This window comes from Trachypithecus francoisi, unplaced genomic scaffold, assembly GCF_009764315.1.
Source record: "Trachypithecus francoisi isolate TF-2019V2 unplaced genomic scaffold, Tfra_2.0 Lachesis_group0, whole genome shotgun sequence".
Lineage (NCBI taxonomy): Eukaryota > Metazoa > Chordata > Mammalia > Primates > Cercopithecidae > Trachypithecus > Trachypithecus francoisi.
Window position 1 is genome coordinate 195251213 of NW_022681453.1, and position 23520 is coordinate 195274732.

General features: G+C 46.0%; 1 pseudogene; it reads left to right on the forward strand.

Annotated features, from left to right (window-relative positions):
- The first annotated feature begins 7911 nt into the window (after nucleotides 1-7911).
- LOC117078946 lies at nucleotides 7912-17784 on the forward strand (annotated as a pseudogene).
- Nucleotides 17785-23520: the final 5736 nt, after the last annotated feature.

Here is a 23520-nt window from a genome sequence, read left to right on the forward strand (position 1 = left end):
CAAACTGCCACAAAGCAGAGGTCCGAGGGCCCCAGACCCATCTCCCGCCCACCTGCCCCCATGTTAAAAGGCAACACGATGCTGTCAGGAAGAACAAAAAAGGAGTTGGAAGAAAAGAAGTAGTTGTAAGCAGAGTAAGAAAAAGACATTTTTTCTTCCTCTCCCTTCCGCGAAGGACAAGACCACCAGAGGGCTCCCTGCGGGGCCTCGCGAGACCACCAGAGGGCTCCCTGCGGGGCCTCGCGAGACCACCATTGGGCTCCCTGCGGGGCCTCGCGAGACCACCAGAGGGCTCCCTGCGGGGCCTCGCGAGACCCAGAGCGACCGGAAGGAAGGGCGGGAGGCTCAGCAGCGCCTGCGGTGGGAGGAACGCGCCCTTGTTGATTTCATGGAGGCCCAGGGCTATGGGCCCTGTTCTCCTTCCTGTGTCAAGTGTGGTTTGCTATCAAGTGGTGACAGTTCAGCCACAATCAGGGGAGGTGGGAGGGAGAGGCCCCCGAAAAGGCAGAGGCCCTGCAGCGGTCGCCCTGCACCTGGAAGGTGATTGGCTGGAGCGACTCTCAGCCGGGGAGTAGAAGGAATGGTGGGGACTGGGGCTTTTGGGTGATGCGAGGTCTGTTGGGAGGTGTGGGTTTTAATTGGCAGTTGGGCAGTTTAGCCACACGGGCTGGGGACAGGGTGGGGTTGGCCGAGGAGGGGAAGCTGGTGAGGCGGCAACAGGGAGGAGTAGGTTTTCTTTCTTCTCACACCAACAAACCAGAGGAAGCTTAACCTATCAGAACCAATTACTAGCATGAGCCTCGCCCTGAGCTCAAAGGCTGAATTTTAGACCTTCCACTGCTCCCATGCAGACCCTGCCTCTTCACGGCTTCTCACCGCCTTGACCAAGATCAGTCACACCAGTGATGCCCTGCTCATTCATCTTGGCAATTCGCTTCTACAGGACCCAGTGCCCAGTTCCCCCAGCCTTGGAATCTCAGTTTCCCCAGCCTTGGAATCTCCTCCTCTCTGCCAGGTTCTCACCATTGTGTTCCTGGAGATTTTACTAAAGATTCACCTCCCCAAAACTTTCCCCAGTTAGTCCCACCCTCTTCAACCTACTGTCTCCACTTACGGCAAATGGCACCTAATGTCCTCAGAAATCAGACTCCTGGCGACTACAATTACCCAAAATATGGCAGAAAACTGTCTCAAAACCCAGGCAACTCATTCTTGGGAGAAGCTGACTTACTCTTGGCCTCTACCTAGAGAAATAATTCATATTTACAGCTGTGAGAATAGATAGCAAAGAGAGAGTAAGAAAAAAGATGCATAAATATGTAATAACATGTTTTTATAATTGCTTTTTTGTTCTTCCTGACAGCATCATGTTGCCTTTTAATATGGAGTGTCTGCCACACCTGTCCAGGAGGGCCCCCTGTGTCACAGTGAAACTCAGTCGCTGACACTCAAAAGAAGGAATTATTTCAACTCAATAATAAATAACCCTGTTTTAAAATGAGCAAAGGGTGTTATCACATTTCCGCAGAAGGTATACAAATAGCCAGTAATCATATGAAAAGATGCTTAGTATCATTTGTCATCAGGGAAATGCAAATCAAAACTACAATGAGGCTCATGCCTATAATCCCAGCGCTTTGGGAAGCTGAGGTGGATGGATCGCTTGAGCCCAGGAGTTCAAGCCCAGCCTGGCCAACATGGTGAACCCCCGTCTCTACAAAAAATACAAAAATTAGCCGGGCATAGTGGCCTATGTCTGTAATCCCAGCTACTTGGGAGGTTGAGGCAGGAGACTCCCTTGAACCCGGGAAGCAGAGGTTGCAGTGAGCCGAGATTGTGCCATTGCACTCCATCCTGGGCGACGGGAGTGAAACCCTGTCTAAAAAAACCCCAAAAAACGAAAGCTACAATGACATATCACTTTATATGCCCTAGGATGGCTAGGATCAAAAGGTCAAATAATAACAAGTATGTGGAGAAACTGGGACCCTCATACACAGCTGGTGGGAATGTCAGATGGTGCAGAGACTTTGGAAAGGGGGTCTGGCAGCTCCTCAAAAGGTAAAAGCATGGAGTTATCAGGTGGCTCACAAATTCCATTCCTAGGGACCCAAAAGAAAGGAAGACATGTTGTACAAACCCCTGAATATGAATGTTCAGAACAGCATTAGTCATGATTACCGAGAAGCAGAAACAACCCAAATGTCCATCAACTAACAAGTGGATAAATACAGTATATCCATACAGTGGAATTTCTTTTTTTCTTTCTCCTTCCTTCTTTCCTTCTTTCTTTTTTTTTTTTGTTTTTTTATGAGGTCTCCTTCTGTCACCCAGGCTAGAGTTCAGTGGCACTATCTCAGCTCACTGCAAACTCCTCCTGGGCTCAAGCAGTCCTCCCACCTCAGCCTCCACAGTAGCTGAGACCACAGGTGCCTCCCACCACACCTGACTAATTTTTTGTATATTTGGTAGAAATGGGGTTTCTGCCCAGGCTGGTCTCGCGCTCCTGAGCTCAAGCTATCCACCCGCCTCAGCCTCCCAAAGTGCTGGCAATACTGGTGTGAGCCACTGCGTCCGGCCGTGCAGTGGAACATTTTTCAGTCATGGAAGAGAAAAGTACTGATACGTGCTACAACAGGAACAAACTTCAAAAACATTATGCTAAGTGAAAAAAGTCAGTCACAGATGATCATGTTACATGATTTCATTTATATGAGTTGTCCAGAAAAGGCAAATATGTAGAGAAAGATTAGTGGTTACCGGCCAGGTGCAGTGGCTCAAGCCTGTAATCCCAGCACTTTGGAAGGCCAAGATGGGCGGATCACAAGGTCAGGAGATCGAGACCATCCTGGTTAACATGGTGAAACCCCGTCTCTACTAAAAATACAAAAAATTAGCCAGGCGTGGTGGTGGGCCCCTGTAGTCCCAGCTACTCGGGAGGCTGAGGCAGGAGAATGGTGTGAACCTGGGAGGCGGAGCTTGCAGTGAGCCGAGATTTCGCCACTGCACTCCAGCCTGGGCTGGGTGGCAGAGCAAGACTCCGTCTCAAAAAAAAAAAAAAAAAAAGATTAGTGGTTACCTAGGCCTGGGGGTTTGGGGGAAAATGGGAGTGACTGGTAATGCGTATGGGGTTTCCTTTTGAGGTTATGAAAATGTTCTAAAATTGTGGTGATGGTTTCATGACTGTGAATATGCCAGAAAAATTGCCTCGTACACATTAAATGTGTAAATTATATGGTAAGTGAGTTATATCTCAATAAAGCTGTTATATAAAAATAAACCACTGGGCACTGTGGCTCACACCTGTAATCCCAGCACTTTGGGAGGCCGAGGTGGGTCGATCACAAGGTCAAGAGATCGAGACCATTCTGGCCAACATGGTGAAACCCTGTCTCTACTAAAAATACAAAAAATTAGCTGGGTATAGTGGTGCACGCCTGTAGTTCCAGCTACTCAGGAGGCTGAAGCAGGAGAATGGCATGAACACAGGAGGCAGAGGTTGCAGTGAGCCGAGATTGTACCACTGCACTCCAGCCTGGCAACAGAGCAAGACTCTGTCTCCAAAAAATAAATTAATTAATTAATTAAATAAAGGCCAGGCACGGTGGCCCACGCCTGTAATCCCAGTACTTTGGGAGGCTGAAGTGGGCAGATCGCCTGAGGTCAGGAGCTTGAGACCAGCCTGACCAACATGGTGAAACCCTGTTTCTACTAAAAATACAAAATTAGTTCGGTGTGGTGGTGCATGCTTGTAATCCCAGCTACTCGGGAGGCTGAGACAGGAGAATCACTTGAACCTGGGAGGCGGAGGTTGCAAATGAGCCGAGATCACGCCAGAAAAAAAGAATAGATTAACATAGACTCAGTGTACGAGAAAGGGAAGTGCGGCTCACATCTGTAATCTCCGTGAAGTGCGATTTGTTTAACATTTTTGAAAATCAGAATAAAAAAGATGAGTGCTTAAACTGATACTCTCCAGTTATTTGGAAAATACATTATGTAAAACATGTGGTTTCCTGTTATAGTCTAAATCAGATAGAACATTGGAGCAACTAGCAACATCTTAAAGCTAGTTAAACAGAATGACATAGTATTTTGACCATACTATTTTGAAATACTGCAATTTCTCTTTGTAGCTGTAGAGTGATTCATGAATATGTATTTGGCTTCTCAAATTAAAAATATTTCACTGCTATTGAGCTATTCCTTTAATATCTGTATAAATGTTTTTAAGCATTACATTTTAAGGATTTTGAAGCTTTAGTTTTCTTATTTAAAATACAATTATCGGCCAGGCATGGTGGCTCACACCTGTAATCCCAGCACTTTAGGAGGCCGAGGTGGGTGGATCACAAGGTCAAGAGGTCAAGACCATTCTGGCCAACATGGTGAAACCCTTTCTCTACTGCAAATACAAAAATTAGCTGGGTGTAGTGGTGCGCGCCTGTACTCCCAGCTACTCGGAAGGCTGAAGCAGGAGAATGGTGTGAACCCGGGAGATGGAGGTTGCAGTGAGCCGAGATCGCACCACTGCACTCCAGCCTGGTGACAGAGCAAGACTCTGTCTGAAATAAAAAATGAAATGAAATGAAACCAAATGAAATGATAAAATAAAATAAATAAAATAAAATAAAATAATCTGGGCCAGGCACGGTGGCCCACACCTGTAATTCCAGTACTCTGGGAGGCTGAGGTGGGTGGATCCCTTGAGCTCGAGAGTTTGAGACCAGCCTAGGCAACATGGTAAAACCCCATCTCTACAAAAATGCAAAATGCAAAAGAATTAGCCAGGCATGGTGGCACGCGTCTGTCGTCCCAGCTACTCGGGAGGCTGAGGCAAAAGGATCATTTGCACCCAGGAGGTCAAGGCTGCAGTGAGCCAAGATTGTGCCACTGCACTCCAGCCTGGGTGACAAAGCGAGACCCTGTCTCAAAAACAAAACCAAATTTCAAAATTGCCACAATTATCCTTAATCCCATGTTGGAGATGATTACTAGGGAGATCATTAATATATGAAATATATTCTACTATATTAATAAATTATATATCATATTAGTAGAATGTATTAAATATAATTATATTAAGAATAATATAAATATTTAAAAATTATGTAATTTAAATATATAAAGTATATATTGTTAAATATCAGAAAACTGCAGGAAGTTGGTATTCCTTGTTAAGGAGAAGGGGCACTCATCCCTTTGAGAGCAGAAATGACTCTCTTCTTCTGCTTGGGGATAAAAGGACGATGTCCCTAGAGCTGCAATCTCTAATAGTCAATATTTGCAGGGGTTGTGTTTGATGGGTGCTCAGCATCTGAACCTCTTTACTGCTAAGGGGAGGCTTTTCTTGCATGGTTTTGGTTGCAAACAGAGGCCTATCCCTTGGAAATTAGGATTTGGTTGCATGATCTGGGCTCAACTGTCTGACTGTGTGCTAAGAAACATGGGCATGGAGCAAGTATGTGAGGAAGCTGCCCCACTCCAGGGGTGGCGCTGCAGCCTCTGATGTCCCAGGGAGTCACAGTGATGCAGCTTTCCAAACAAGCCACCCCCTGGCATGACCATGGCTGTGGGTGCAGCTGTCCACCTCCCCTTGCTGCTGCCATTTGCTCACCTGCATCTCCAGCCTTCACACTGACATTTACCCACTATCCTTCCAATAAATTCCTTTCCTGCTCAAGTGGAATCAGAATCAGTTTCTGTTGTTTGCAGTTAAAAACCCTGACTCATGGGCCAGGTGCAGTGGCTCATGCCTGTAATGCCAGCACTTTGGGAGGCCGAGGTGGGCGGATCACTAGGTCAAGAAATCGAGACCATCCTGGCCAACATGGTAAAACCCTGTCCCTACTAAAAATACAAAAATTAGCTGGGTGTAGTGGTGCGCACCTGTAGTCCCAGCTACTTGCGTGTCTGAGGCAGGAGAATTGCTTGAACCCGGGAGGTGGAGGTTGCAGAGAGCCGAGATGGTGCCACTGCACTCCAACCTGGTGACAGAGCAAGACTCTGTCAAAAAACAAACAAAAAAAAGAAAAACAAAACAAAACAAACAAACACAAACAAAACCCTGACTCATTCTCCAAGTAGGAAAAGAAAATGCAAATTAAACCCCTCCAAGTTGAGAAAGGTGAGGAGGGAAGGAGGAGAGACAGGGGAAGAAAAGAGGTACTAGGATTTGGAAAGGTAAAATACGTTTTTTCCTGGAATTAGCAGAAGGCAATGACAGCAAGTCTTGCCAGAGTAACCCGCTGCATCACCTGCACCTATGTGCAAAGCTACTGGGCTCCCAGGGAAACCAGAGCTGCAATTCAATTGGCAAAAGTCAAAAATTACAGTCTACTACCCCAGTGGGAACTGAGCCACTTGAGAGACGGAGTAATGGAATTATTTACAGAGGCAGTGGTGTCTGATATTCTGAGATGATGTTTCTTGGTGGGCTATACTTTAGGGTAAGTTAGGTCTGGGAATGCGTAAAAGAATAGGAGTTAAATGTTAGCCAAAACTGCATAATAAGATAGAAAACACTGAAATATTTGCAGCATGCTCAAAATATTGGCAGAAAGGTTAACAGACAATAAATGTTTATAGGTGAAGTAAACTCAAACCAAACTTAAAAATAAGAAACTGATAGAATTGACTTACAGTTGGTTATGTGAGAAGAATATTTGCAGTTTGGGTCAAATTACTATTTAAGCTGTTCTGAAATTACAATTCTACATAATTATAATAACAAACATGATAATTTAAATTATGGACCAGAAGCTAATAGATTCTAAGTATACAGTGGCCTATAGGTGGAATTTGATAATACTAAATTTGAAATCTTTCTTTCCTTTGTTTTTTGTTTTGTTTTTTGTTTTGGAGATGAAGTCTCACTCTGTCACCTAGGCTGGAGTGCAGTGACACGAGCTTGCCTCACTGTAACCTCTGCCTCCCGGGTTCAAGCGATTCTCCTGCCTCAGCCTCCTGAGTAGCTGGGATTACAGATGCCCCCCACCACGCCGACTTAATTTTTGTATTTTTAGTAGAGACGGGGTTTCACCATGTTGGCCAGGCTGGTCTTGAATTCCTGACCTCGTGATCTGCTGCCTCAGCCTCCCAAAGTGCTGGGATTACAGGCGTGAGCCATCGCGCCTGGCCTAAATTTGAAATAATTTCAATGAAATGATACTTCTTTCAATCTAGGGCCCTCTTGATCACATGGACTGGCTGAAAATTATTAATAGAAAGTTTGTAAAAGACACAGATTCACATAGACTTTGTTCTATGAGCAAAAATGCCCTGTTCAGTAGTGGTGTGGCCTCTCTGTGCCTCCATTTCCACATCTGTAAAATGGTGATAATAAGAGCACCTACTTCATGGAATTGTGAAAAACTTAACAAATCAATCCTGTAAACCCTTAGACACAGCACCTGACGCGTATTAAGAACTCCGTGTTTGTTGTTTTTATTGTGACTGCAGGGTTTTTATTAAGTGGGGCAAAGTGAGATGTATTCTCAATAACTATGGAAGAGAAGCAGCCTTGGAGAGCCATTTAGTTAAAACGAGATTACTTAACCCAGAAAATGTGGCATTTCCAAAACTTACTGAAATTTAGGGAGAAAAGGAGCAGAACCATTTAGAGAGGTATCCACAAAGAAGAACTGTTCCACTTGGGAACCCACCACCAATCAAGTGGTCCCAGAGGCGGGGTCACCATTATCCTCTGCCAGCCACGTCTACAATGAGTGTAAGATGGTCCACAGGCGGGGTCACCATTACCTCCTGCCAGTCACGTCTACAGTGAGTGTAAGATGGTTCACAGGCGGGGTCACCATTACCTTCTGCCAGTCACGTCTACAGTGAGTGTAAGATGGTCCACAGGCAGGGTCACCATTACCTTCTGACAGTCACGTCTACAGTGAGTGTAAGATGGTCCACAGGCGGAGTCACCATTATCCTCCTGCCAGCCACGTCTACAGTGAGTGTAAGATGGTCCACAGGCGGGGCCACCATTATCCTCCTGCCAGCCACGTCTACAGTGAGTGTAAGATGGTCCACAGGCGGGGCCACCATTATCCTCCTGCCAGCCACGTCTACAGTGAGTGTAAGATGGTCCACCGGCGGGGCCACCATTATCATCCTGCCAGCCACGTCTACAGTGAGTGTAAGATGGTCCACAGGCGGGGCCACCATTATCCTCCTGCCAGCACGTCTACAGTGAGTGTAAGATGGTCCACGGCGGGGCCACCATTATCCTCCTGCCAGCCACGTCTACAGTGAGTGTAAGATGGTCCACAGGCGGGGCCACCATTATCCTCTGCCAGCCACGTCTACAGTGAGTGTAAGATGGTCCACAGGCGGGGCCACCATTACCCTCTGCCAGCCACATCTACAATGAGTGTAAGTTGGTCCACAGGCGGGGTCACCATTACCCTCTGCCAGCCACGTCTACAATGAGTGTAAGATGGTCCACAGGCGAGGCCACCATTTACTCTGCCAGCCACGTCTACAATGAGTGTAAGATGGTCCACAGGCAGGAAGAAGAAAAGGTGTTTAAGAAAAGCCTGCCTGCATGAATCGTCCGGGGAGAACATGAAGACATCCTGGAAGTAACCAAGAAAGCCCTGTGAGGAGTGAAGGGAGTGTGGGGTCGTAGGTCACAGGGATAGAAGGCTAAGGGTGGAAGACAAGAAGAGATACCAGACAGGTATATCTCTGTCCACTACAGTGGGAGTTACCCAGCTCTCACAGCCAGACTCAGGAAAGAGACCACAGACCCATCCCTATCACAAAGGCAGCCCCAAGGTGGGGAGATGCTGATGGGAGATCTTGACATCCTTGGACCTGCTGAAAGTCTGTCCAGCTGGGAAAAACGGGCTAGCCATATGTAGAAAGCTGAAACTGGATCCCTTCCTTACACCTTATACAAAAATTAATTCAAGACAGATTACAGACTTAAATGTCAAACCTAAAACCAGAAAATCCCTAGCAAAAAACCTAGGCAATACCACTCAGGACATAGGCATGGGCAAGGACTTCATGTCTGAAACACCAAAAGCAACGGCAGCAAAAGCCAAAATTGACAAATGGTATCTAAACTAAAGAGCTTCTGCACAGCAAAAGAAACTACCATCAGAGTGAACAGGCAACCTACAGAATGGGAAAAAATTTTTGCAATCTACCCATCCGACAAAGGGCTAATATCCAGAACCTACAAAGAACTTAAACAAATTTACAAGAAAAAATCAAACAACCCCATCAAAAAGTAGGTAAAGGATATGAACAGACACTTCTCAAAAGAAGACATTTATGCTGCCAACAGACATGAAAAAATGCTCATCATCACTGGCCATCAGAGAAATGCAAATCAAAACCACAATGAGATACCATCTCACACCAGTTAGAATGGCAATCATTAAAAAGTCAGGAAACAACAGGTGCTGGAGAGGATGTGGAGAAATAGGAACACTTTTACACTGTTGGTGGGATTGTAAACTAGTTCAACCATTGTGGAAGACAGTGTGGCGATTCCTCAAGGATCTAGAACTAGAAATACCATTTGACCCAGCAATCCTATTTCTGGGTATATACCCAAAGGATTATAAATCATGCTGCTATAAAGACACATGCACATGTATGTTTACTGTGGCACTATTCATAATAGCAAAGACTTGTAACCAACCCAAATGTCCATCAATGACAGACTGGATTAAGAAAATGTGGCATGGCCGGGCGCGGTGGCTCAAGCCTGTAATCCCAGCACTTTGGGAGGCCAAGACGGGCGGATCACGAGGTCAGGAGATCGAGACCATCCTGGCTAACATGGTGAAACCCCGTCTCCACTAAAAAATACAAAAACTAGCCGGGCGAGGTGGCGGGCACCTGTAGTCCCAGCTACTCGGGAGGCTGAGGCAGGAGAATGGCATAAACCCGGGAGGCAGAGCTTGCAGTGAGCTGAGATCCGGCCACTGCACTCCAGCCTGGGCGACAGAGCGAGACTCCGTCTCAAAAAAAAAAAAAAAAAAAGAAAATGTGGCACATATACACCATGGAATACTATGCAGCCATAAAAAAAGGATAAGTTCATGACCTTTGTCGGGACATGGATGAAGCTGGAAACCATCATTCTGAGCAAACTATCGCAAGGACAGAAAACCACCCACCGCATGTTCTCACTCATAGGTGGGAATTGAACAATGAGAGCACTTGGACACAGGAAGGGGAACATCACACACCAGGGCCTGTCGTGGGGTGGGGGACTGGGGGAGGGATAGCATTAGGAGAAATACCTAATGTAAATGACGAGTTAATGGGTGCAGCACACCAACATGGCACATGTAGACATATGTAACAAACCTGCATGTTGTGCACATGTACCCTAGAACTTAAAGTATAATAATAATAATAATAATGAAAGTCTGTCCAGCTGAAATCAGTCTTCAATTTCAGGTGCGTAGAGCAAGAAACAGAACTTGGGCTCTGGAGTCAGACCCTGGCTCGAATGCCCACACCCCGCCACCTGCCAGATGGATGAACTTGAGCAAGACACTTCGCATCTCCGTGCCCCTGCTTCCTCATAGTAAAGGTGCCTCTGGCACAGAAAGAACTCAGTAGGCGTCAGCTATTATTATTGCATGCTGACAATTTCATCTTCCAGAGAGTAGAGGAAGTAGTAAGGGGAACTGCCACTCTGAACTAAATTTGGCCAAAAGGAGGAATTGGTTGGCAAAGTAGAAATGACAGGAAGCTTGGGAGAAAGCAACTGTGTCTTCTTCCAGTATATAATAGCGAGAGAAATGGCAGGGCCCAGTTAGACACGGTCCCTGGATTTTACCAATTAAAATAACATACCATGGCTTGAGACGTTGGAAAGATGCTCAAGAATTGAGTACTTCCTAAGAACATTCACTGTGCCAGTGAAATCTCAATTCAGCAAAAAAGCAGGACGGGGCTTAAAGAAACCCAAGGTTGCAGATGTTTGTTGATGTGACTGTAGGAGAAGGTGGGCCTGAGCTGAACAGAGGGTGCTTTTGCCTGCAGAGGAACGTAAGATGGAACAAATGGCAGTGTGCTTCCGAGAAAGTGAAAGCCTCACGTGGATTGAGGCCCGTACAAGGGCTTCGTAAAGCCATATTCAAAGCAAAAAAGGGGATACGCTGTTTGCGGTCAATGTTGTCATGTTGGTGGGTGACAAGAGAAAGCAGAACTCCTCAGCCTGTATGTTGCTTCTGTTTTCTCTGTCAAAGGGAGCATTCTTAGAACTGAAACGCCCGGAGGAAAACTTAACCCAAAGTGGCAGAAAAAACTGTGACGGACACCAGTTGTGAGATATCCCAGTATCTATATATGAATTCCAGGAATCTGACCAGAACAAATGATTTTCCAGAGAGTGGGGAGTTTTGCAAATAAATTTCCCTCCAGGCATTGTCTAAGGGCCAAACCTCTGGAGACAAGCATTTAGTACAATTTTCAAAAGTGTCAAGACACTCAGTTCCACACGCCACAAGCTATTTTGTTTACTGAGCCCAAGAATCAAAGCCATTTATTAATGAGATGGCAGTGGTCACTAGGGGCCCGTGTAGGGAACTAAAGAACCTTTTGTTCTCAAGAACTTGTCTTTGTCAGGCTGGAGTGCAGTGGTGCGATCTCAGCTCACTGCAACCTCTGCCTCCTGGGTTCAAGCAATTCTCCTGCCTCAGCCTCCTGAGTAGCTGGGATTACAGGCGCGTGCCACCACACCCAGCTAATTTTTGTATTTTTTTTTTTTGAGATGGATTTTTGCTCTTGTTGCCCAGGCTGGAGTGCAATGGTGCCATCTCGGCTCACTGCAACCTCCGCCTCCCTGGTTCAAGTGATTCTCCTGTCTCAGCCTCCTGAGTAACTGGGATTACAGGTGTGCCACCATACCCGGCTAATTTTGTATTTTTAGTAGAGATGGGGTTTATCCATGTTGGCCAGGCTGGTCTCAAACTCCCAACCTCAGGTTATCTGCCCACCTTGGCCTCCCAAAGTGCTGGGATGACAGGCGTGAGCCACTGCACCTGGCCTAATTTAAATTTTTAAATTCAGTTTTGTCTCAGTGCTTGGTCCAAAAGTGTATCCAGTCATGCAGGATGGGATCAGGGAGTGGAACTGCAGAGAGAGTCTATGTTGGCAGCAGTCAGAGAAGGGAGGTGCTGCTTGTGCTGGGCCTGGAAGATGACCCTGGCAGCTCAGCTTCCTCCTTCCCAAACAGGCCCTGGGCTGGGAGAGCTTCTTACTCATTTCTGCCTCAACTCTAGTCTCTGTGCTTCTGCATCCACACCAAAGTGGAAAGAGATCCCTGTCTCTCCAAAGGCTGGGAAGTGCCCTGTTAACCAGGACCCTTACAAGAATTGTGAAGAAAGGCAGTGCCCTGGGAAACCCAGACAACTGGTTTGGTCTACAAGGGAATCTTTGTTTTTTTCGAGATGGAGTCTCACTCTTTCACCCAGGCTGGAGTGCAGTGGCGTGATCTCGGCTCACTGCAACCTCCGCCTGCCAGGTTCAAGTGATTCTCCTGCCTCAGCCTCCCGAGGAGCTGAGACTACAGTGTGCACCACCACACCTGGCTAATTTTTGTATTTTTAGTAGAGATGGGGTTTCACCATGTTGGTCAGGCTGGTCTCAAACTCCTGACCTCAGGTGATCTGCCTACCTCGGCCTCCCAAAGTGCTGGGATTACAGGCATGAGCCACCGCACCTGGCCTACAAGGGAATCTTAAACTTCATCTTGCCACACAACCCTCTGGTACTCTGGCAACTCCTGTGGACTCCTCAGAATCATGTTTTTAAATGTAGAAAATGAAATACGTACTCAAGGAGAAGAAATAGACTATGTTGAAATACAATTCTATCCACAGACCCCCTAGAATCCATGGACTCCAGGTTAAAACCTCCTGAGAGGGCAGCAGATAGTAGCTCAGAATTCAAATGAGAGAGGTAAATGTATTATATAAGGTGTATGTTTTCAGAAGTGCCAGCTAAGGTGGAAAATGAGAAGCTAACGTAAGTTTTATTTATGTTCAAAATTTCCTTTATTATTAAACATAAGAATTTCCAGATCAGCTCTAGTCCATTTAACTCTCTCATATCTTGATATTAACCTCAAAATTCAGGTTTCCCTGGGTGACTTAAAATTCCTTCATTTGTGTATTTAAATCATTTGGAATTGATTTTTACTTTCAAATTGTACTGCCTCTTAGAGTAATGAATTTCATGAGTGTACAACCTTCTGCATAGGTAATACTCCATTTCATTTATTTAAAGCATATCTCCAGGTTTAAGATGTGCTCCCTATACTAATATTCTAGTCTATAATCAAACCTGTAAGTGATTAATGTGGAGATTGTAAGCCATGTCGGTCCCGACATGGCTGCACACTCCCACCTCTTGAACTCTTCACTTCCCCTCCTTTAGACTTTGCCTGCCTTGCTGTTTTCTTGAGGCTGAACACTCACAATCAAAGGTAATTTTCCAAATGTGGACATAGAATCTGTATTGTGCGGCCGGGCGTTGTGGCTCACGCCTGTGGTCCCAGCACTTTGGGAGGCCGAGGCGTGTGGATCACCTGAGGTCAGGAGTTCGAGACCAGCCTGGCCAACATGGCAAAACCCTATCTCTACTAAAAACACAAAAATTAGCCGGGCGTGGTGGTATGCGCCTGTAATCCCAGCTACTCAGGAGGCTGAGGCAGGAGAATCGCTTGAACCCAGGAGGCGGAGGTTGCAGTGAACGGCTGAGATGGCGCCACTGCACTCCAGCCTGGGCGACAGAGCAAAACTCCGTCTCAAAAAAAAAAAAAAAATGTGCATGATGACATATGATGTCATATTATAGGAAAGAGTTGGCACCTGCAAGCTAGGCAGTTCGAGGAGGGTTTAATAAAGGGACCAGTACACAGTGTGGTCATGGGAATGCGGGAACCCAGGACTTGCCCCAAAGGGCTGTTACTATCCCCAGGTCTTGGGGAGGCAACGGTGATCAGAACCCAAAAGGCGAGAGTCCGCACGCGCCATGGATAGGCTCCTTGGGAAGCCCTGTGACCTCTGAACCCAAAAGGCAGAGTCCGCACGCGCCATGGAGAGGCTCCTTGGGAAGCCCTGTGACCTGTGATCTAGGGAAGCAGCTCCCTGAGGAAGCCCCTGTAGGAGGAAACCAGGGGAACACACACAACCACTCCCTCCTCCCTGACGGGGATCCTGTTAGGGACTCCAGCTAGAAGCCAAAGGACACAGGTCTGCTGAGAGGAGAGCAGGGTGGGAGGGGGTGGACCGTGGACCTGGAAGCTCGGACAGAATACATTCGACCCATTGTGAGTCTACACAACAGTGGGATGAATGTTACCTATTGGTTTTGTTTGTTTTGTGTTGTGTTGAGACAGATCCTTGCTGTGCTGCCCAGGCTAGAGTGCAGTGGCATGATCTTGGCTCACTGCAACCTCTGCCTCCTGGATTCAAGTGATTCTCCTCCCTCAGCCTCCTGAGTAGCTGGGATTACAGGCGCCTGCCACCATGCCGGCTAATTTTTTTTTTTTTTTCTATTTTTAAGTAGAGATGGAGTTTCACCATGTTGGCCAGGCTGGTCTCGAACTCCTGACCTCAAGTGATCCACCCACCTCGACCTCCCAAAGTGCTGGGATTACAGGCGTGAGCCGCTGCATCTGGCCACCTTTTGTTTGTTTGTTTTTATACGTTTTCACCATCCATCACGTTACGTTTAGTTCTATTATACTTTTCTAACATGTTACGGTGCAGTAGCATCTTTGCACTGTATGTTCTTAAAGAGCCCTTCATGACTCATTCTTTGCCTTGCCACTTGTCATACTAGAAATAGAATTTAAATTATTATTTCCCGAAAGTGTGACCATCCATTTACTTACAGCAAAACCTAGTCACTTTTCTTACTGTTAACATAGCTTCACACAATTTCCCACAGAACTTTTCCCATCAGTTTGACTTTTTATTACCTAAAAGAACTTAATATTACTCTCACTACTGATAGCCTATTATTTTTATACTCTCCTCCAGATAATGTATGCAACCAACTTAAAGTACAATCTGGACTAATGAGGACTATTTTAATCATTAGTGTTTAAATGATTACACTTATTAACTAATGATTAATGATGAGTTAAACTCAAACTGGTGTAGCAGAGGAACTGATCGGCTCATGTTACTAAAAAGTCTGATTTAAGGCAAGACTGGATCTGCACGCTCAAACAATGCTTTCAGGAATCTGTGTCTCCAGCTCTCAGCCCTGCTCTTCCCTGACTACCTGGGTGGCATCAAGGTGCGTTCTGGCAGTTTCAGGCCCATGTCCTGCTAGTTTAGCAATACCAGGGGAAAGAGAGCCTCTTTCAAAATAGTGCAGCAAAAGTCCCAGGACGGAATCCCCTTGGTGTGACCTGGGGTCAAACGTCTCTTCTGTAATGACTCGTTGTGGCTGGCCGATGGGATGTGCGGATTTTTCTGGACTGACTCATATGCCGATTCCTGAAGTTCCACCAAATGACACGGGCTCATGTTTATGGAGAAGCAGGCCCTCAAGAAAAGCAGGTGCTTTCATCAGAAGAGGGTAGAGGCTGCACAGAGAAAAATTATGTTCCTCTTCTTTCCAAGGTTAGTACTGATCCCTTAGAAGAGCTACTGTTTATATGGCCGGGCGCGGGGGCTCACGCCTGTAATCCCAGCACTTTGGGAGGCTGAGGGGGACAGATCACAAGGTCAGGAGATTGAGACCATCCTGGCTAACATGGTGAAACCCCGTCTCTACTAAAAATACAAAAAAAAAAAAAAAGTAGCTGGGCATGGTGGCCGGCGCCTGTTGTCCCAGCTACTCGGGAGGCTGAGGCAGAATAGCGTGAACCTGGGGATGGAGCTTGCAGTGAGCCAAGATCGCGCCACTGCACTCCAGCCTGGGCGACAGAGCGAGACTCCGTCTCAAAAACAAAAGAAGAATTACTGTTTATACTTCATCCACAGGAGACCACTGGTCTCCATCCCTCATTCCTGGGTCTAAGCAACTCCCCATTTACCAGAAAACAGCACTCACAGTCCTAGAATTTATGTAGTTACTTTTAGAAAGTAAAAAGATTTTTGAAAATGTAAATAGATTACCTATAACAAACACACACGTTTCCCCATAACAGAGTTTCAATAGGATAAAATTCCCTCTTAATAGCCTGGTTGTCTTTTCCTCGAATTGCTTATGTTTCCTGAGGAGTTCATTAAAACAACCAGCTGACTTGTCAAGCTGCATCACAGTGAGGAGAGTGCTGGATGGAGAGAGAAGCTCTCACTTTAGATCCAGCTCTGTTGCTCACAAAGGGCCTTGTTTGTCCATCAGTAAAATGAGGTTGGACAAGAATTCCAAAGTCGATTCCAGCAGTAAGAACTTAGAGTTCTATTCTGAAATACCTATCATCAAAGAGGTAGGAGGGCAGGAATACCGCTCATTCAGGACAGAGAGGTTAAGGTCCTCAGCCTGCAGCTATGGGTCAAAGCTGGGAGAAAGAGTTGCAACCCCAAATTTCATAGGCTTAGAGGAGTTTATGCGCATTAAAGGAGGCAGTCAACAGAGGGATAAGACAAACCACTAGACGGAGAGAACATTTGTTAATCACGTATCTGATGAGTTAATATCCAGAATAGATCAAGAACTTTTATAACTCAACAACATAAACAAATAACCTCACTTAAAAATGGGCAAAGGGATTGTTCTCCGGGCCGGGCGGGCGCGCAGGTCCTGGGACTGCGGCCCGCGTCCATTCGTGCGTCTCCTTCTCCCCACAGGTCAGCTCCGCCGAAGGGGCCGCCAAGGAAGAGCCCAAGAGGAGATGAGCGCTGCTGTCAGCTAAACCTCCTGCAAAAGTGGAAGCGAAGCCGAAAAAGGCAGCAGGGAAGGATAAATCTTCAGATAAAAAAGTGCAAACAAAAGGGAAAAAGGGAGCAAAGGGAAAACAGGCCGAAGTGGCTAACCAAGAAACTAAAGAAGATTTACCTGCAGAAAACGGGGAAATGAAAACTGAGGAGAGTCCAGCCTCTGATGAAGCAGGAGAGAAAGAAGCCACGTCTGATTAATACCATATACCATGTCTCACCAGTAGTGCCTCTCTCCCTTCTTGTACAATCCAGAGGAATATTTTTATCAACTATTTTGTAAATGCAAGTTTTTTAGTAGCTCTAGAAACATTTTTAAGAAGGAGGGAATCCCACCTCATCCCATTTTTTAAGTGTAAATGCTTTAAGAGGTGAAATCATTTGCTGGTTGTTTATTTTTTGGTACAACCAGAAACTAGTGTGGGATATTGAATTATGGGAGGCTTTGACTGTCTCTGGTGTCAGCTTAACATTCCATAGATGGGGGGTTAGTTTTTATATCCTAGAATACAAAGCATATTGAATGGCAATATGGAGTCAGTCCTGTATTTAATGTCTTGAACATTTTAAATTACTTCTATTCCCGTGTTGTTTTTTAGTAGAATTATTTCCTACAGAAAACCACTCCTTGATCATGGCGGTCCCTGTCAGAATTGTGTGCACTCTGTAACATCTTTAGTTGTGGTGGTCCTGTTTGCCTAATAACTTTGTTACTGTGCTGTGAAAGGTTACAAATTTAAATGTGTAGTGTACATGCTATTCAGCTGTGAACTGGTGGGCCATATGTAACAGCTAACCAACATGTGAAGATACTGGTACTTGATAGCCTCTTAAGGAAAATTTGCTACCAAATTTTAAGCTGGAAAGTCACTGGAATAACTTTAAAAAAGAATTACAATGCATGGCTTTTTATTTTTTATTTATTTATTTATTTTTTGAGACGGAGTCTCGCTCTGTCGCCCAGGCTGGAGTGCAGTGGCCGGATCTCAGCTCACTGCAAGCTCCGCCTCCCGGGTTTACGCCATTCTCTCGCCTCAGCCTCCCGAGTAGCTGGGACTACAGGCGCCCGCCATCTCGCCCGGCTAATTTTTTGTATTTTTTTAGTAGAGACGGGGTTTCACCGTGTTAGCCAGGATGGTCTCGATCTCCTGACCTCGTGATCCGCCCGTCTCGGCCTCCCAAAGTGCTGGGATTACAGGCTTGAGCCACCGCGCCCGGCCTGCATGGCTTTTTAGAATTTCGTTACATATGTTAAGAATTGTGTACAAACTGAAATGTCTGTACTGATCCTCAACCAATAAAATCTCAATTATGAAAAAAATGGGCAAAGGGCTTGAGTAGACAATTCTTCAAAACAGATATACAAATAACTAACAAACCTATGAAAAGATGCTCAACAGCACTAATCATTAGGAAAATGCAAATCAAAATCTTAATGAGATATCGCCTTATACCCATTAGGATGGCTGCTATCAAACACACACACAAGGCTGGGCGTGGTGGCTCATGACTGTAATCCCAGCACTTTGGGAGGCCGAGGCGGGTGGATCACAAGGTTGCAACCTCCACCTCCCAGGTTCAAGCAATTATCCTGCTTCAGTCTTCTGAGTAGCTGGGATTACAGGTGCGCATCACCACACCCAGCTAATTTTTGTGTTTTTAGTAGAGATGGGGTTTTACGATGTTGGCCAGGCTGGTCTCGAACTCCTGACCTCAAGTGATCTGCCCGCCTCGGCCTCCCAGAGTGCTGTGATTACAGGTGCGAGCCACTGTGCCCAGCCTACTACAATTTTTGAAAGAACTTTAAAGCTGGAAGGAAACTTAGAGATCTTTTAGTTCAAACCCTTTGTTTTACAGAGAGGAAAACTGAGGCCCTAAGTGTTACATTTTTACACAAGAACAGAACACAGTAGCAGAGATGGAAACTCCATCTCTCTCAGCGCTGCGGTGATATCTTAATTTTACGTTTCAGTTTAGCTGGGCCACAGTGCCCAGATACGTGGTGGGGTTTTTTAATAGAAAAAAAAAATGAACCCATTGACTTTTCAGAGCAGTATGTGGTTAAACATTATTCTGGATGTCTTTGTGAGGATATTTTTGGGTAAGATTAATATTTAAATCAGTGGATTTCAAGCAAAGCAGATTCACCCTCCACAATGCGAGTGGCCCCGTCCAGTCCGCTGAAGGCCTGAAGCAAAAAGACAGTGCTCCCCGGAGGAAGAGGAGTCCTCCAGCCTGCGAGCTCACGCTGCAGATTTTGGACTAGCCAACCTCCATCATCGATGCGAGCCAATTCCTTAGAAACATCTCTTTCTCTATATACATGTCCTTGAGAATCCCAACATATCTGCCTTTTCTTTTTCTGACCAATTGTGACTTTCAAATAAACATCACTTGGCCAGGCGTGGTGGCTCACGCCTGTAATCCCAGCACTGTGGAAGGCCAAGGCAGGTGGATCACCTGAGGTCGGGAGTTTGAGACCAGCCCGACCAACAGGGAGAAACCCCATCTCTACTAAAAATCCAAAAAAGAAAAAAAAAATTAGCCAGGCATGGTGGTGCATGCCTGTCATCCCAGCTACTCGGGAGGCTGAGGCAGGAGAATCGCTTGAACCCAGGAGGTGGAGGTTACAGTGAGCCAAGATTGTGCCATTGCACTCCAGCCTGGGCAACAGAGCAAGACTCCACTCAAAAAAAAAAAAAAAAAGAAAGAAAAGAAAAAAGAAAAAACTGAATTTCCATTGTTCCGAAGGTGAACAAATTCATGAATATGAAATGCTACTATGTGTATGTTTGTTACCTCCGTTACTGGGACTCTGTAGATTGAATATTTCTTGAAAAAAATTATTCTTGGTCAGGCACTATAGCTCACGTCTGTAATCCCAGCACTTTGGGAAGCCAAGGCAGGCGGATCATGAGGTCAGGAGTTTTTTTTTTTTTTTGGTAAAATTTATCCTTTTTTATTTTTTTTAAATCTAATTTTTTTGAGACGGAGTCTTGCTCTGTCACCCAGTTTGGAGTGCAGTGGCACGATCTTGGCTCATTGCAACCTCTGCCTCCTGGGCTCAAGCCATTCTCCCACCTCAGCCTCCCCAGTAGCTGGGATTATAGGCGCCGGCTATCACACCCAGCTAATTTTTGTATTTTTAGTAGAGATGGGGTTTCACCATGTTGGCCAGGATGGTCTCGAACTCCTGACCTCAGAGGATCTGCCCACCTCAGCCTCCCAAAGTGCTGGGATTACAGATGTGAGCCACCGCGCCCGACCGAAAAAATTATTCTTGAATTTAACTGTCTCAAGTAGAAGGTTCACAGCGTCTGACATCTGAGTGGTACAACTGTCTCGTGATGTGTAATGTGAACTATATCCATGATATAATAATGGCGTGATGAACTATGTTGATGATATATGATACGTATTTTATTTGGTTTGGTTTTTCTTTTTGTTTCTTGCTTTTTCTTTTTTTTTTTTGAGACGGGGTTTGGTTCTGTGGCTCAAGCTAGAGTGCAGTGGCATGATCTCAGCTTGCTGAAACCACTGCCTCCTGGACTCAAAGGATCCTCGCACCTCAGCCTCTCAAGTAGCTGGGACCACAGGCATGCCTAGGAGGTGCACACTCCAGAGGCTAGGGCAGGAGAGTTGCTTGAGCCCAGGAGGCAGAAGTTGCAATGAGCCAAGATCGTGCCACTGCACTCCAAACTGGGCGACAGACCTCACCCAGCTAATTTTTGTATTTTTTGAGGAGATGAGGTTGCCCAGGCTGGTCTCAAACTCCCGGGCTCAAGCGATCTTTCCCACTCAGCCTCCCAAAGTGCTGGGATTGCAGGAGTGAGCCACTTTGCCCAGCCTGATTACTTATTTTATTTTACTTTATTTTATTTTATTTTATTTTATTTTGAGATGGAGTCTTGCTCTGTTGCCCAGGCTAGAGAGCAGTGGTGTGATCTCAGCTCACTGCAACCTCTGCCTCCCGGGTTCAAGCCATTCTACTGCCTCAGTGTCTCAAGTAGTTGGGATTACAGGTGTGCATCACCAGGCTCAGCTAAGTTTTGTATTTTTAGCAGAGACAGGGTTTTACCACATTATCCAGGCTGGTCTTGAATTCTTGACCTCAGGTGATCCGCCCACCTCAGTCTCCCAAAGGGCTGGGATTACAGGTGTGACCACTGCACCGGGCCCTGATAGGAATTTTTTAAAAGAGAGCACTTTAACAAGGAAGCTTTCTTCTGTTTATCAGCGTCATCCATAAAAGAGTCCTAAGTTCCATCACAACAAAATGAAATGCATGGTCCTGGATTGGATCCTGGTTTGAACAAAACAGCAGTAAAGGACATTTTGGAATCAACTGGGGAAATTTTGTGGATTAAGTATTAAATAATGCTAGGACGTTACAGTTAATTTTGTTGAGTGTTATATTTTGATTTTGGCTATGCAGAAAAATATTCCTTTTTTTTTTTGAGACAAAGTCTCACTCTGTCACCCACGCTGGAGTGCAATGGTGCGATCTTGGCTCACTGCAACCTCAGCCTCCCAGGTTCAAGCGATTTTCTTGTCTCAGCCTCTGGAATAGCGGGGATGACAGGCGCCCGCCACCACGCCCGGCTAATTTTTGTATTTTTGGTAGAGATGGGGTTTCACCATGTTGGCCAGGCTGGTCTTGAACTCCTGACCTCAGGTGATCCGCCCGCCTCGGCCTCCCAAAATGCTGGGATGACAGGCATAAGTCACCGCGCCCGGCCAATATTCTTATGTCTTAAAGATACATACTGAAGTATTTAGGAGTGGAATGTCATGATACCTTTCTACGTGTGTTTAAATATTTCATAAAAAATTAACGAAGTGAGCTAAAAGAGAAGACTCTTCCCGTAAGGCACTAGGCGCGCAGCGGAAAAGCATGCTGAGGTTGTAGTAAACATCAAGCTCAAGCCACCGCACGTAACTCCTCGGCAAGGAAAGGAGTAGCATTGTGTTCGCCTTTCCTTCCTGCTTCGACCCCTTCCTGACTCCCTCTGGTTGAGTTTCTGAGAAACTCATGCCTCCACCAACAGGCCTCCCCGGAAGGGCTGAGCCTGGAGACTCAGGTGTGGAAAGGGCTGTCCCGTGGAAAAGTGGGCCCACGGGGACCGAAGGAAGAACACTGGAGGAGGGAGGTTTCAGATGGATAAAAGGCAAAACGGAGCTGGTTTCTTACGGGAAGCAGTAAAATGTCCATCCCTGGAAGGGTCAAGCACACGCTGGAAGGCTTGTTGGGAGTGACTGAGTGGGGAGGGAGGCTGGCCTTGACATAACTTCTACTACGGCACCTTTCAGCCTCAGACACCAGGACCCAGGAGAAGAGTAGATCAGACTGGAGATGGTCAGAACGAGACAGGGAGGCAGAAAGCAAGGTGGGGGCCAGGCACTGACTGAGCTGGAACTTGAGCTGTTTCTCTCATCTCTGGCTTCCCTCCCTGGGCCCTGCTTTGTGGTGCTGCTTCCTGTCTCCTACAATCTGGAGAAGCCAATTTCCTGTGGTGGCTGATTTCATTTGATAAGAAAAGGGAGGGCAGCTCAACGAAGCCATGGCAGGGACTGTCCTTGAACAGAAACAGAAGCTCAGTCTTGGCACGTCCTCCTGCCATCCTGACCATTCCAAAAGGAGGGAGATTTAGGAGAGAAGCCACAAGCCAAATGATCATAAGGTTTGTTTTGAACTTTGCAAATACTGTATTTCAAGCCAACAATGGCCAAATGATCATAAGGTTTGTTTTGAACTTTGCAAATAGTGTATTTAAAGCCAACAAAAAACAGTGACCAGCTTATTTCCTAGCTCCAGGGAAAGCAGAACAATGCAGTTCAACAGGTGGGACCCTAGGGCCTGACTGTGCTGGGTTTGGACAGGATATAAAGATGAATAGACGACCCTGGAAGCATTTGCAACCCTCAATTGCAGCCAAAAGGCTGAAAAGAAGAACTCACTGTAAAACAAACTTAGTCCTGAATTACCAGGAAAGAACACGGAAACATTTAACAGACAGACTATATGCCATATTCTTTCTGATCCCTTTAGAGTGGTTTCGATGCAGCCTTAACGTGAGGGGCAAACAACAACAGCACCTAAAACCAATGACCCTTTGGTGGTCTCATTCAGACCTCGGATTCTAGAGGTACATCTTCCTGTGAGTCTCTCTTGGCCCTGGGGAAAGAAAGAAGCCACCTTCCCTGACAAGGGGCTAGGAGCCAAATCCCTAGAAATAAATCCACCTGGTTCTGTGGTTTTTTCCTCTCAATGGCCCTGGACCCCTCAGGAGTTCAATTTGAAAAATGTACAACTATTATGTATCCATAATAATTACAAATAAAAAATGTTTGACCTGGCCTGGTGGCTCATGCCTGTAATCCCAGCACTTTGAGGCAAGTGAGGCTTTGCGGTTGAGGCAAGGAGGATGGCTTGAAGCCAGGAATTCAAGACCAGCCTGGGCAACATGGAGAGACCATATCTCTAAAAATAAATTAACAGATGTTTTTTAAGCCAATCTGTCCTAACACCTAATTCTTTGGCTTAAACTCAAGCAATATGCTCATGAGACAAGGGCCAAAGTGCTCTTGAGAAAGAGCTAGAAATGATAAATAATGTTTTTAAAACACCCCACCACAAATG